The 13,665-nt window shown below is 57.8% G+C and overlaps 1 protein-coding gene across 7 annotated transcripts in view; it reads left to right on the top strand.

The window, feature by feature from the left end:
- ELFN1 (extracellular leucine rich repeat and fibronectin type III domain containing 1) overlaps positions 1 to 13,665 on the top strand; it is a 66,231-nt gene that overhangs the window by 34,607 nt on the left and 17,959 nt on the right. For all 7 annotated transcript variants that reach the window (XM_072753322.1, XM_072753323.1, XM_026011308.2 and 4 more), the window contains one exon: positions 1,980 to 2,141. The gene's annotated coding sequence lies outside the window, so the exon portion shown is untranslated. The remainder of the gene's footprint in view (positions 1 to 1,979; positions 2,142 to 13,665) is intronic.

Genomic DNA, 13,665 nt, shown 5'->3' with positions numbered 1-13,665 from the left:
AGAGGTATGATCCAGAGGCAGGTGAGTTGGAGTGGCCCACGGGCTACATTCCAGCCTGGCAGTCCCCTCTGGGGTCAGCCCCTCCGGGCCATGTGCTGGCAGCTGCAGGGCAGCACGCAGAGTGCTGGATTCAAGCTCAGGTCCGACCAGAGCAGGCGTGTGAGGAGAGTGGAGAGTGTGTATGCATGCATATGTGTGCATGCACGTGTACACATGTGTGAGCATGCACGTGTGGTCAGTGGGTCTGCGGATGGTGCTCACGGACAGTGGAAGCACCAGGCTGGACACCGAGCCCTCAGTTCCTAGAACACAGCCCACCAGCAGGCCCAGAGGGACCTCAGTGCTCCCCTAGTTTCTGCTCACACACACGGTGGCCTGGGCTCACGTCCCACCTTTGGACAGCTTTGCTGTGAAGTCTGAGAGTGGCTGGAAACCCGAGTCCTGGCCCTGCCTGTGGCCAGCTGAGACTGCAGCCACACCCTGTGGTTCTGGGGTGGTTTCCTCGTCTATGATTTGGGATTCTTTGCAAAGCTGCATATTCCTGTTCCTCTGGGGCTTTGCTAGGTGAGGCTTGGATCCTTGTAGCAGCTGGGGAGGCAGTTTTCAGGGCTCCCAGGACCCCGGCGAGGAGAGCAGGCACTGGCCGGGTGGGCAGCTGGGAGAGGGCACTCCAGGCGGGTGAGCAGTGTGGGCAAAGGCCCAGGGGCGGGAGGGAAGAGGCATCCTGATGCCTGGGCTGCGGTCTCAGCCTGGAAGCCTCCTCCAGGGTCGGTGGCGGGTGCGGAGATTCTGAGCGCTCTCTTTTTTTCCCAATTACCTTTTCTAAGGCAGGTTTGGCCTTATTAGCATATTCAAATGCAGCCCATTATTATTTCAATTAGCTGTTAGGTAATTAGCTCTAATTGATGAGCATTCCCCCCACCTCCCCACGTATTTTTTGGTTATTTACATCCGCCTCTAAGCCACAATTTCAGGTAATTACGTGCCACTCACACAGCCATTAGCGTGTGTGCACATGAGTGCGTGCGCGCGTGCGCGCGCGCGTGCGCACACACACACACACACACACACACTCTCCCTCACATGGCAGGTTCATTCTCACCTTTCAATTCCCTCTCCCCACTCAGGAGCCTGCAGGGTTCTGGGGGGGCGTGTGTGCAGCTGGAGCAAGGGGACCCCGCTGGCTCCTGCCCAGGTCCTCCCAAGGGTACCGCTTGGCCTGCAGGGCCACCAGAGCCCCCTTGTCCTGAAGATGCCACCTCCTCTGGGCAGCTCTCCTCCCCCCTCCCAGTGGTGGCATCATGGCACCAGGCGTCTGAACATTGTGTCTTTGCTGTGTGGCCTGGGAAGCAGATACCCTTCTCTGCCTCCACTTCCCTGTCTGTGAAATGGGGACCAGTGGGTGGGAGTGAGGGAGAGTAAGGTGGTGCATCCAGGTCCTCGGCAGGCACCCTGCTCGTGGCTTCTGGGGTGGCTCCAGGGACAGAAGGGAGGAGTGAGTGATCCAACCTATGGGCAGGTGGGGGACCCAGTTGTGGGCTGGTGTGTAGGCTACAGAGCAGGCTTCCTGGCTGATGCCCTCTGGCGTCCGTGGTCTGGTCTGGAATCCTCACCCTCTGCTCCCCAGCAAAGATGCTCTTGGGGTGGAGGTGGCAGCCTGCAGGGAGAGATCTTGCCTTTGCTTAGCCCACCTCCATGGGGGGCGGTCAAGGGAAGCAGAGCCAATCCCCCCCAACACCTGGGTCACAGCAGGGGCGGGAGGTGAGCTGGAACCGTCTGTCCTGCTGAAATCACTGGCATGTGCGTCCTTGTGTGTCAGGGAGCGCAGCCTCCCCACTGTGCTTGTGGAGGTTAGCTCTTGAGCAGCAGTGCACGCAGGATGGATGTCCCCCTGGCTCCGGCACACGGGATCTCCCCAAAGCCATGATGGCTGCAGACCCATTCCCTTCTTACCAGCTTCTCCTTCTGTCCCGATGCAGTGGCAGCTGCCTGGGTGACCGTGTGCCCTCCATTCCGTCTGGACCTGTATTGTTCCTCTGGGCCCTGGAATGTGAAGAAGATGTGCGTGACTCCTGCAGGCAGGAATCCAGCAGCCCATGCTTCTCCGACGTACCAGCTCACTGGCAGGCCCTGACCCAAAGGTAAGGGGTGCTCTAGCCATCGGATGCTGTCAGCATGGGGGGAGAGCCAGTCCTGACAACCATGACACAGGTGTGCTGGGGTCACCTCACAGGCCTGGAAGGAGAGGGGGGCTGCGGAAGGGCTCCCCACCCCCTAATCCCCCACATGTCACTGTGGGGAGGGACTGCCCATCTGATGGGGTATGTGGGCTGAGGAATGGGTTGCTGCGGCATGTAACCAGAGGAGTCAGGGGATTGGGGCTCAGGGCCAATCCGCCATCCTCCCCTGATGAGTAGGGGTTCTGAGTGGGTTTCATCTTCCACCACCTTACAGAGGTAGGTGCGTGCTGCGTGCTTGCACTGCGTGTTGTATACCATGTGTACCACGTAAGTTACGTTAAATGGACTTATGCTGTATGTTTGAAAAACAGGGTCTAATATGAAAAAGAATGATCCAGAATACTGAATGGAGTATGTAGGTGGGGAAAGGGTCTCGAGGCAGCCGTCCCAGTGGCACACCGGATGTCCTCGTGGCCCAGCCGTGCTGTGCCTGCTGGCCTGGTATTTTCCGCAGTACTGTTGGGAGTCCCAGACATCCTCTCCTCCCCCCATGCCTTGGAATCCGCCAGGCCATAGGTCCTTCATGCAGGTCTGGGACTGACTTTCAGTTTGCAAACCTGTCTCCAGTACAGGTGCATAACTGTGGAGGTGGCTTGTATGGTGAAGCTCGGTTGTCCTATGGCGTGCGACCAGCAGGAGGTGCTGTCAATGACGCAGCGCATTGAAATGGGGGTGGGGGGTGGGAGCGGGGGTTAGGGTTTGCATTTTTGCAATACATTGGTCGCCTGCTGTGTTCAGGCATCATGACTGTGATGCCCAGGCTCTTCCAATTCTGACCGTGAGAGGAGGATGCATCTGGGAATCACGGGGCTGTCCTTCATTACATGGAGGAGCGGAGACTACTTCTAGAACTTCCAAAGGCATCCTGCTGGTGGTCAGATGGCTCCCCAGGCTTCTCCGTGGCTTTAGCGGGAGGCGTCCAGGAGGAGACCATGAAGGGCTGTCCCGAGGATGGAGGAGAGCCCACCACAAGATGGGCAGGGTGTTCCAGGCAGAGATCCAGCCGGGAAAGGAGATCTGAGATGGGACAAGCTCTGTGTGTGTGAGGTTCAGAGGGACACCCGTGTGGCTGGAACTTGTGGGCGTAGAAGGGTGGGGCAGGCGGGGTTGGAGGGCTGAGTGGGGCCAGGTCACAGGGCTGGTTACTGTTGCTGTTCCTCCAGGTGTCCATGGGGTGCCTGCCATTTGCCAGACCCTGGACAGTGTGGTGCTAGAGACTCTCATCTCTCTAGGAGCACGAAGTCTAGAAAGGGGAGAGTGTGAGGATGCCTGGCTCATTCTGTACGATGGCCCTGTCCCTTCAGCTGACATCAAGAAAGTCTGGGGTGAGGCGCTAGTTCTGACCCATCACTACCAGTCATACCATGGGACAGTGAACAGCACCTGCCCCTCTGTAGGTCTCAGTTTCCCTGTCTGAAACATGAGTGAGGGTGTCCCCAAGGACAGTCCTGAAGAATGTCCCCTGAGGCTAAGAGTCACTGAGAGGGGAGGGTGGATGGTCTGGGGTCAGGACTGGCTCTGACTGTGGCAGTACCCAGAGACCCACATAGCAGTGGGGTGGGCCACCACCGGCCGACAGGACCCCTCAGAGGCCCAGGGCTGCAGTAGAGCACGGGTGGCCAGGGCTGGGCTGGGCGGACTTGGCGGTGCTGACCCCGGGTCATGGGCTCAGGAGTGAGGGTGCAGGATGGCACCGGCCAGCCAGAACAGGGCTTTGGCTGAGACTCTTGGCAACAGCCCCTCTGTGTGTTTGCCTAGGACGCTGTCTCGGAGGGGACAGGTCCACCTGTCCTTGGGGTGATGTTGGTGTCAGGCGGACCCCATTCTGCTGATTTTTGGTGTAGTGCTGCAGGTCACGTAGCACCTCTGATCTGTTTCTTATCTGTAAAGTGGAGGTAGTAATCTCTCCCAGAAGGCAGGCAGTCAGTGGGACGTGCACGTTGCTCGGCGTACAGTAGGCACCCAAGGAATGGTGGTGGGTGTTTCCCCCCTCTGAGCAGGAGACGGCAGTCTCTGGTCTGTCATCTCAGAGAAGCACTAGTTCTTTCCCTCCTGGAGGCACCCGTCCTCCGCAGCCCAGGCTCAGGCTTACCGTCACCCCGTCACCCCAGACCCAAACATCTCCATGTCTCCATCCCCGTCCTCCCTCCCTCCCTCGGGGCTGCGTGTTCCACCCATCAGCCTGCGGAGCCTGGCAGGTGGCAGACACTGAATGAGTGTTTGCTGAATGGATGGATGGATGTTTCCCGGCCTGGCCCACCTAGGTGGCAGGTGGCAGAGCAGATGGCCCGAGGCTCCTGCAGGGTCTGGCAGAGGAGTGTGGACACCACAGCAGCTCTCCAGGAACGTGGGTGCTGGGCGCAGTATTTCCGAGATCCCCTACAGACAGAATGTTTTGTCATGCCGTGACTTGAACTTTCTCGTTCTATTCCTGCCTGCCTCCTCCTCTGTTTCCTGGTCCTGAGGCCTCGTCCCTGGAAGTTGCTTTTGCTGAAGCAGTGACTAAGAGGCCAGAAGGAACCTTCTGTGTGTTCTGATGACCCCAGGTGACCTGCTGGCCCCGGCCCAGCCCTTGGGCAGCCCCGTGTTCAGCACCAGGGCCAGAGCCACAGCCTGGCCCTTCCTGGGCCTGTGGGTGCAGAGGGAGGCCTGCTGGGGAGACGGGGGTCTGGGGGTCTGGGCAGAGCTGGAGTCCAGCCTCCTCTGTAAGACTCCCACCCCCACTCAGGTCTGTTTTCTTCTCTGGGAAGTGGGGGGTGATGCTTCCCCAGCAGGGCTGACATGGCTTACAGGGCACTGGCCCAAGGCCACCCGCCTTCCCCTCCTGCACGTCCCGGCCCCTCCCCCAGCCTTCCAGCAGACACCCCCATCCCTCCCCCACCTCTCCAAGAGCAGAGTTATTTATCTGCCGGATGGTGACAGGCGGCAGTGGCTGGAGTTAGAGCTGCTGTCCAGAGATCAGCTGGCGGCTGCAGAGCAAACAGCTCGAGCTAATTAGCGAAAGGTCACTCCAGCTGCTGGAGCCCCCCGCTTTTGAAGTCAGGCCTCACGAGGCGGGCTGGAAGGAACCCGGGACTTTGAGTTAGTGGCTTGGTTACCAGGATAGCTTCAAACCCCTGCCCACAGCTCATTGCCTGACTGCCCAACCCATGCGTCCGAGGCTTTGCGTAGAGACTCCTGGCGCCCGGGATCCAGCCATCCGGCCCCGGCCCCAGGCCGGATGGATGACTGGAGACACTCAGCCCCCAGCCTTAACCTTGCTGGCCTCCCCCATGGTGCCCGGGGGGCAGACTGTCCCCCATACAACAGCAGAAGTATGGGGCTGGGCAGGAGCCACCCACGTGCCCCCATGTTCCCTCTGACTGTTCTTACCGTTTTTCTTTAAGTAAATTCACTTTTTAAAAACTTAAATAAATACATTTATTTAAAAGGGAAGTTTTATAGCACTACTACAAATGGAAAACAAGCCTCCTTTGCCATAAATAGAATTCATAATCATAAAAATAAATTCAGTGGAAACAAAACAACGTTATTAAATTCTGGTTGGATGCCGTAGCCCAGGGGAGGCTCGGAGCCCAAGGCCTGCTGTTGCTTTATTAAAAAGAGAGAACAGCGAGTGTGCAGAGGTGTTCAACACTTAGCAGCCCCAATCTGAGACTTTCTTTTTGATGTAGTCAGAAGCACTGAAAAGAATTAAAGTGAAGGTAACTTTCTAATAGAAGTCTTCAGCATTATTTTATGCTGCATCAGCTAGGGATTCAGTTAGGCTACATGAGACAGAGACGGAGTGTCCTGTGATTGGGCCCCACTAGGGGGTTCATTTCTTTCATGTAAATAGGGTGGCAGTGGTGCACAGCCCAAGGAAGTTGTCAACCATCTGAACTCCATGTAGACTGCGTCTTTGACATGCTTAGCATCTGTCCTCATGGTCTCGAGATGGCGGCGACACCTCCAGCCGTTGTATCTGCATCCCGGTCAGGAAAAGTGGTGGTGACGAAGAGAAAGGAATATGCTGGCTAAGTCAGCTCCTTGTTATCAGGAAGATCACAGTGGGCACTTGAGCCTGTGTTCTCGCCCGCTATGGTCCACTGCTGCCTCATGGATGCCTCATGGATTAACAGGATGGTTCACCTGTTTGCTGCATGTTTACTTGGCGTCTACTGTTTTCCAGGCCATAGAGCCTGGCCGTGAGGTCACAGGCTGGCATCTGTGGGAAGAGTCACCACCCATCCCAGGACACCCTCCTGGGCCTCCTTCCCTCCCCCCATACCTGGCTCCTGCTGCTCACAGTGGGTCCAGCTCAGGGTGGACCCTGCCTTGGCTCCACTTCCCCTCTCTGAAGACCGAGGCTACCCTCACCTCATGTACGGGAGAGGTGGGAGGGAGCCAGGGTCAAGCTGCCTACCTCTGGGCTGCCCTGGAATGGGGGTAGCCCCTCCCTCCCCATCCTGTGTCCCTGAAGCCCCTCCTTGGCATTTTTGTCTCTCCAGTGGGCAAGCAGGCTGTAGGCCTGCATTTCTACTGCCCTTAATTTGTCTTCTCGTTTCCCCATGGACTGCATATCCCCCGGCTCCTGGCCCTAATTAGCAGGAGGAGGGGGCCTCCTGCCCCACTAGGTCCCTCCTGGCCACTGGCTTTGCCTTCCAGCCTTCACTGCTTCTGACCTCCTCTCGTCATGGACCTTACTCCTGCCTCTGACCCCTGATCCCTCTGCTGGCCACCACGGACGCCGGGTTTGAATCTGGGTTCCATTGCTAAGCAGATGTGCAGTCTGGGGCATGGCACTTCACCTCTCTGTGTTTGTGCAATGGGGACAACAGCAGCTACTCCGGGGGTATCTCTGGCCATTGAATAAGAGGCACCCCACCTGGAGCTCTCCATCCTCCCCTCTCCTCCCTCTGGCTTCATCCCTGCACGTGTGTCCCCATGACCTGGGGGCCAACTGCCCTCCACACGCTCAACCCCAGTGACTCACTGCCTGGCTCCCCAGCCCCACCCTGAGAACCTTGAATCCAGCAGTGGAAGTGGGTCAGGGGGCGTGTGGGGAGGGGGAGGGTGGGCAAGGAGGCCGGGTGACTGCTGTTGAAGCAATGGGAGCGGGGAAGTGGCTTGGAGCAGGCCGGGAGGAACGGAGCAGACAGGGCTGTTTTTCATGGTAATGATGTGATCCGGAGGGACGTGGCCCAGAGCCCTGGAGAGGCGTCTCTGCCAGGACAGGCAGGAGGAGGGTGCAGTGGGGTGGGGGGAGGACTCATTTCCTGGGCACCTACTCTGCACGGGAGGCCTGCCCTGGTCCACAGGGACCTATAGTACTTCTAGTACTGGACCTCCCGGTACAGGGACCCTGAGTGACCACCCCAGGGTCTGCAGGTGGAGAGAGGTCACAAGTCTTGCCCAACGGGGTCCGGGTAACCCATACCCATCTTGCGGAAGTGTCCCTGCTCTCTGATGGAGGGGGTGGTACGTGGAGCCGCCTGCAGGGACTCCGTCTGGCTCGGCCCAAGCTGCTCCAGGCTTGCTCTCTCCCTGGACACATGGACCTCCCCAGCCCGACCACTTGGCCCTGAAATGCCTTGTGCACATGGGCAGGTGGCTCTTGCAGGCTTGCCAGCTGATGCCCTGAGACTCTTGGGGAGGGCAGGTGAGGCAGAGCCTGTGCTGCAGTCCTACTGTGTGCTCCTCACAGAGGGGGTGTCTGGGGAGCTGGGGCACCCCCCACAAGGCCTGGCTGGGGACATGGCTTGCGTAGGTGCTGACCATCCTAGACGGGACCACGAGGGCATGCAGAGCTCAAAGGAGGAGCCAACAGGCTTCCTGCAGGCGCAGAGAGGACCATCCCCTGGTCCTTGGTTGGGGACCCAGAAGACCAGGGACATGGCCACACTCTTGACAGCAGGGCCCTGGCCATGTTTTCATTCCTCCTCCTGAGCATTTCAGCCTTTCTGAGCCTGGGTGTGAGCGCTTCTGACAGTGGGGTGCCCCAGAGGCCGGCGGGGGTTGGCCTCCCCCATTTTCGCCTCCAGGAGCATCCAGAGCTGCCCCAGAGCCATCCAGGGTCCTGAGCACCTGCATGGTGTCAGCGAGCTGAATGCTGCCCATCCCTCCTCCCCACACTGCAGGGGCTGTGCTCCCCACCAGCAGGGCCAGCTCTAGGTCTGGCAGCCCTGACCCCCTCAAGTGCCTCCTTTCATACCCAGGGTCCAGTTCGGACAAATACATGTGGGAAGATGCCCATCGTACAGGGATGGCTCCCTTCCCAAGCCCTGCCAGCCCTCACTCTGTCCGCTGTCCATCCTCAGCATGTGGCACCTGGCCCCCTGCCCCCAGGCTGTGTTAGCACTTTTGGAGCCCTTTGCAGCTGGGCTCTGTGTGTGGTTGGCACCAGTACCACGGACACCCACCTGCTACACATGAGAAAGCATCGTGATCCTAGCCCGTGTGTAAGACGAGGGCCACAGCCCTGATGGCTCCCAGTTATTTCAGAGGGTACCCACAGATGCAAGGGTCAGGGTCACAGACCACGCCTTTCTTGAAACAGCCCCTTCTCTGCCCCTGGCATCCACACTCCTCCTCTGTACACTCCTTCTCGTAGGTGCCCCCAACATTCCCACCCCCTTCTCACTCTGCATCCATTCCCCTGTGCTAGGGTTAGCTACATCCCCACGCAGGAAGGCCTTGGGGACACGGACCTCCAAACCTGGCATGGCTCTGACCACACTGGCCCATCGTGCCCCCACCCTTGCTTTTGCCAAACTGCCTCTCCACTGCTCCTGACTCCCATTGAGGGCAGAGCCAGCCTGCCTGCTGCCCCAGTGATGTACGTGGCCTTCCTGTCACCGCTGTGCAGGAATGTACCAGCTCTGCTGGTCTGGCCTCCTGTGTGCCTCTCTCTGTCTCTCACTCTCACTGGGGACAGATGCACATACATCAGAAGTGCCTGTAGCTCAGTGAAGTTCTTGTGACCTGGACACACCCATGTCCCCAGCACCCAAACTGGCCATCAGGACATCACCAGCCTCCCTGGAGGCCCCCTTGTACCCCCTTCCCAGTTGCGACCCTCAGGGACAACCAATGACCACATGGTGTTGCCCATTTTGGAACATGGAGTGAACAGTCTGTGCATGTTGGCGGCGTCCATCCATGTTGCTGTGTCAGTAGAGTTTGTGCGTCTTTCCTGCTGTGTGATGGTTTTCCATTGTGGCTACACTGCTGGCTGTTACTTGTTGATTGTTGATGGGCATGTGGATGACGTCCAGTGAGGCTATCTCGGGTGCTGCTGTGAACACTAGATTTCCCATGCACATTCACATGTGCTTCGTCAGGTTCCTCTGTGTCTCTGGCTCCACCACGTACCTCCTTTTCCCCTCACTGTGGGGTACAGACCACTGCCACCCCTTCCGCAGGCTGTGGAGGCTTCCTCCCAATTCCCCATATGCCTGCAATAGTCCCTTCTCCATCAACAGCCAGAGTGATCATTCCTCCTCTGTACTAAACCTTCAGTGACTCCCCATTGCCCTTGAGATGAGATCCTGTCTTCAGCAGGGACTCTGCAGTGGGATCAAGGCTCCCAGCAGCCCTGTGGGTCTTCTCACCAACCCCTCCAGGTCCCAGCTCTCCCGGTCTCTCTGATCCCTCACATGCCCTGTCTCTTCTGCTATTCATCAGGTGCTTTTGTATGGTTGGTCTCTCTTCGTTCAAGCCTCTGCAGAAACATTACCTTCCTGGGGCAGTTCTCCTGGACCAGGCTGAGTCCCCAACTGACCCACGGCCACATCACACTCTTATAGGTTGAAATTCAGTCTTCCCCTGCAGACGGGGCTTCCCCTTGCAGCCCGCCAGCCCTGCATCTGGCATGGGGCAGGGACCTGCTCACCGTGTGTGGCTAGGCAGGACAAAGCTGCAGTCCCCCTAGTGTAGGTGTGTGATCAGGAGCTGGAGGGGCACACTCAGAGTCACCCAGTGGGTCAGCAGAACAAGGGGCCACTGACACGGAGCCCGTGAGGACTTGGCTCTTCCCAGAGCAGTTGGCACATCTGCAGAGTCGTCTAGAGAACCAAGGACACAGCAGGGCCCAGAGGATGCGGCTCAGATGCGCAGCAACAGGCACTGTGGTCGGTGTGGCTCCTGCAGCCTGGGTCTCTCCTTCACAGAATCGCTGGTATGGTTACTTTGATTATACAACGTGGACATTGTCTCGTTATGGGAATCAGCCGCCGCTAAATCCCAAGTTAGCTGAGCTGCACCTCCTCGGGCCCAGGGGCTGCCTCCAGCCTCTCTCCTGGCCCCCAATCCCAACCTGGCCACACATTCGAGCCTATTTTCTCGCCGACAGAGCGAGGACCAGCGTATGATCATCCGCTCTTTCGTGTCGCTGTGTCATGTATGATAGTGTTTAGTTAAATGTCCATCGGCACCTGTAACATCAGATGTTTGATGGCAGGTGGCTGGCGCTATTGTAACTGAATCCCCGCCCTGAAGGGCCACTGCTGGCTTCCCACGAGGAAGTGGAGACACAGATTTAGTGACTTGCCCAAGGCCGCCACTGGGCAGGTGGCAACTCTGTCTGCAAGCCCAAGCTCTCAGCCGCTCTGCTCCAGCGCCCCGGTGGGTAGTGGAGAGGCAGGCAGAAGGGAAGCAGCCACAGGGGCAGCTGCTCAGCCTCCTCCTGCCCCTCACCCCAGTCATAGTGCCACCCCCAGGGTCCTTGGGATGGGGTACAGGCAGCCCTCTGGAGAGTGGGCAGGAGAACAGGCCCTCGTCCAGGTTGTGCTGCAACCCTGCTGTGTGACCCGGGGACACTCCCTTTCCTTCTCTGGGCCTGAGTGCAAGCCCTTATAAGGCAGAGGCCAAAGTTGGGGAGTTCTCTTGATGTGGTTCCTCAGGCACCTTGCTGTGTAGGCAACCTGTCTGTCCCCGCTTGCCCTGGCACATAGGTGCTTGAAACACTGTCCACCAGATGAAGATGCTAGAGCATCATGGCCACGGGTCAGCTTGCCCATTTGCAGGAAGCCCAGTTCGGTCCATCAGACCTTTCCTTGGTGCATGGCCAAAGCCAGGGGGGGCTCAGGGTGGAGGAGGGCACTCTGAGGGAGGGACTCTGTGCTCGGTGGCCGTGACAAGAACAGCCTTTGGCCCTTCCGCCCCGGGCATCAGGCATCAGCTGAGCTGGTCCTCAGGGCCACAGAAAACAAAGCACGAACCAGAACCAGGGTTCCAACAAGGTCAGAGGGTGTGTGGCACAAACGCAGACCCCTGGGCCCTACCCTTAGCCTATTGAATCAGGAGTGGAGGTGGGTCCTGGAGGTCTCTGGTTTGTAGAAGCTCACAACGATAGTGTTTCTGACAGTTTTCCTGGTTTGAGGACCCCCTGCCAGGGGCAGTGTCCTCTCTGACATCCCACCTCTCCTTGCATACTGCTGGCGACGGCAAGCTCAGTTGTACACAGCAGCCCCTTCCCTCCCAAAACATTTAAAAATGTATTATAAAATATTCAAGATACCTCAAATATTTAAGGAATCTCTAATAAATATTTCACTAAATATGAAATATTTAATACAGTTAAAGGTATGAAGAATAATACCATGAATACCTGAATGCTGTCCCCTCCAGCTTAACATTAATCCCCATACGCTGCCTGTGACACAGGGGAACCCCGGGAGGGCACAAGAAGGCCCGCGTCCAAGTGTCCACTGGCCCCCGAAGCCTCCTGTGTGCCCCCATCAGCCCGGCTCCCCCTCACTTTCTTTCTAAACTTGTCATCATGGTAAAATACATACCACATGAGATTCACCGCCCTCCCGTGATTAAATGTGTGGTTCGGGAGCACCGGGCACACCGCGTCTCCAGGCCGCTCCGGTGGGCCCCCCATCCCTGTTGGGCAGTAAGGTCTTTGCTGAAGTTTGCAATGGTGCTTCTCACCCTTTCTTTTATGCTTTGCCCTCATGTACACAGATATTTGCAAAGACACTGTCTGGCGTGGTTTAGAGCTTTCCACCCGCGGCAGGTGCAGCGGCAGGTACTTTGGACGGCTCGCACCCATGAGAGGCATCATGCCAAGTGCACGGCTCGCGGCTCGCCCCCTCTCACTGCCCTGTAGTGCTCTGCTGTGCGTGGCTGTGCCACGCTCCAATCCCTTCTCTTGGTGGACACCTCGGGTCCAGTGCGTGTCTTTGGACACTTCTCACTGCTGTGCCAGGACACACCAGGCCCAGCCACTTGGCTCACGGGCTTCGTGCACCTCTCCCTTTGCATAATGCTACCTAGGTGATTCCCTGCAAGCCCGTGTTGTTCACACTGTCATGAGCAGGCTCGAAGAACTCTCTAGGAAGGTGAAAGGTCCACCAGCAGGGCCTGGAGGAGCCTGCTCGGCAGCTGGGGGTGCCCTGAGGCCCCACCTCCAGGCCAGACACCCCCACCCGCCTTTCCTCAGACCACCTGGCTTTGCATCCGTGCTCCACCAGCTCACTAGCTCACCTTCAGGCGTGCCTGCCTGGGCCTGGTGGCCACAGGACATTAGCCTATGCACAGGGGCTCCAGGGCCAAGCTGCTGGGGTTTAAATCCTACCCCACGATTCAGCAGTTGGGCAAACTCAGCCAAGTTCATTGACAACTCTGTGCCTCTCCTGTAAAATGCATAACAACAGTACTTCATGGGATTTAACTTCATGGGATTAATCCAAGTACTAAAGAAGTTGAGAGAAGAAAAGCACCTAGTATGTGCTATAAGAGTGTGGGCTCTGGTTATCTTAAAGTCTGGAGCCAGACCCTCTGAACACAGGCTGGGTGGTGCTGCACAGAGCCAGATTATCACTTCCTCTATTCTTTTTTTAAAATTTTATTTATTTATTCATGAGAGAGAGAGAGAGACAGAGAGAGAGACAGAGAGAGATTGGCAGAGACAGAAGCAGGCTCCATGCAGGGAGCCTGATGTGGGACTCGATCCCGGGACCCCAGGATCACGCCCTGGGCTGAAGGTGGCGCTAAACTGCTGAGCCACCTGGGCTGCCCTCACCTCCTCTATTCTACCTGCTGTATCTCTGTTAAGTCAGCCAGAGTTCCCTTCTCAGGGGACCCCACTGACTGGCCCAACTGGCTCTTGCCTCATTCTTTTCCCTGTGGGTGACATAGCATCATGCTTCTCTGCTGACCCCTTCCTGGCATGGTTTTCACCCTGTGTAGTTCGTTGAGGTGGATGTGACCCATTAGCTAGCTGGAGGGAATGTCGGCTCCTGGTCCTGGCCTCCAGCAGCACCTGTCTCCTGCGGGCTCTCAGAGTTCATCCAGGCTGCTGCTCACGCCGGTGAGGACAGAGCCTGTAGACCACCCAGACAGCCCTTGGATGCCCCGGCTCTTGGACGTGTTCTGCATCTCCCTCCATGCCCGCTATCACTCTACCACCCAGGCGCTTCCCTGTCTTGTGCACCCC

This window comes from Vulpes vulpes, chromosome 3 (genome assembly GCF_048418805.1).
Source record: "Vulpes vulpes isolate BD-2025 chromosome 3, VulVul3, whole genome shotgun sequence".
Lineage (NCBI taxonomy): Eukaryota > Metazoa > Chordata > Mammalia > Carnivora > Canidae > Vulpes > Vulpes vulpes.
This window is presented reverse-complemented; position numbering and strand designations above follow the sequence as displayed.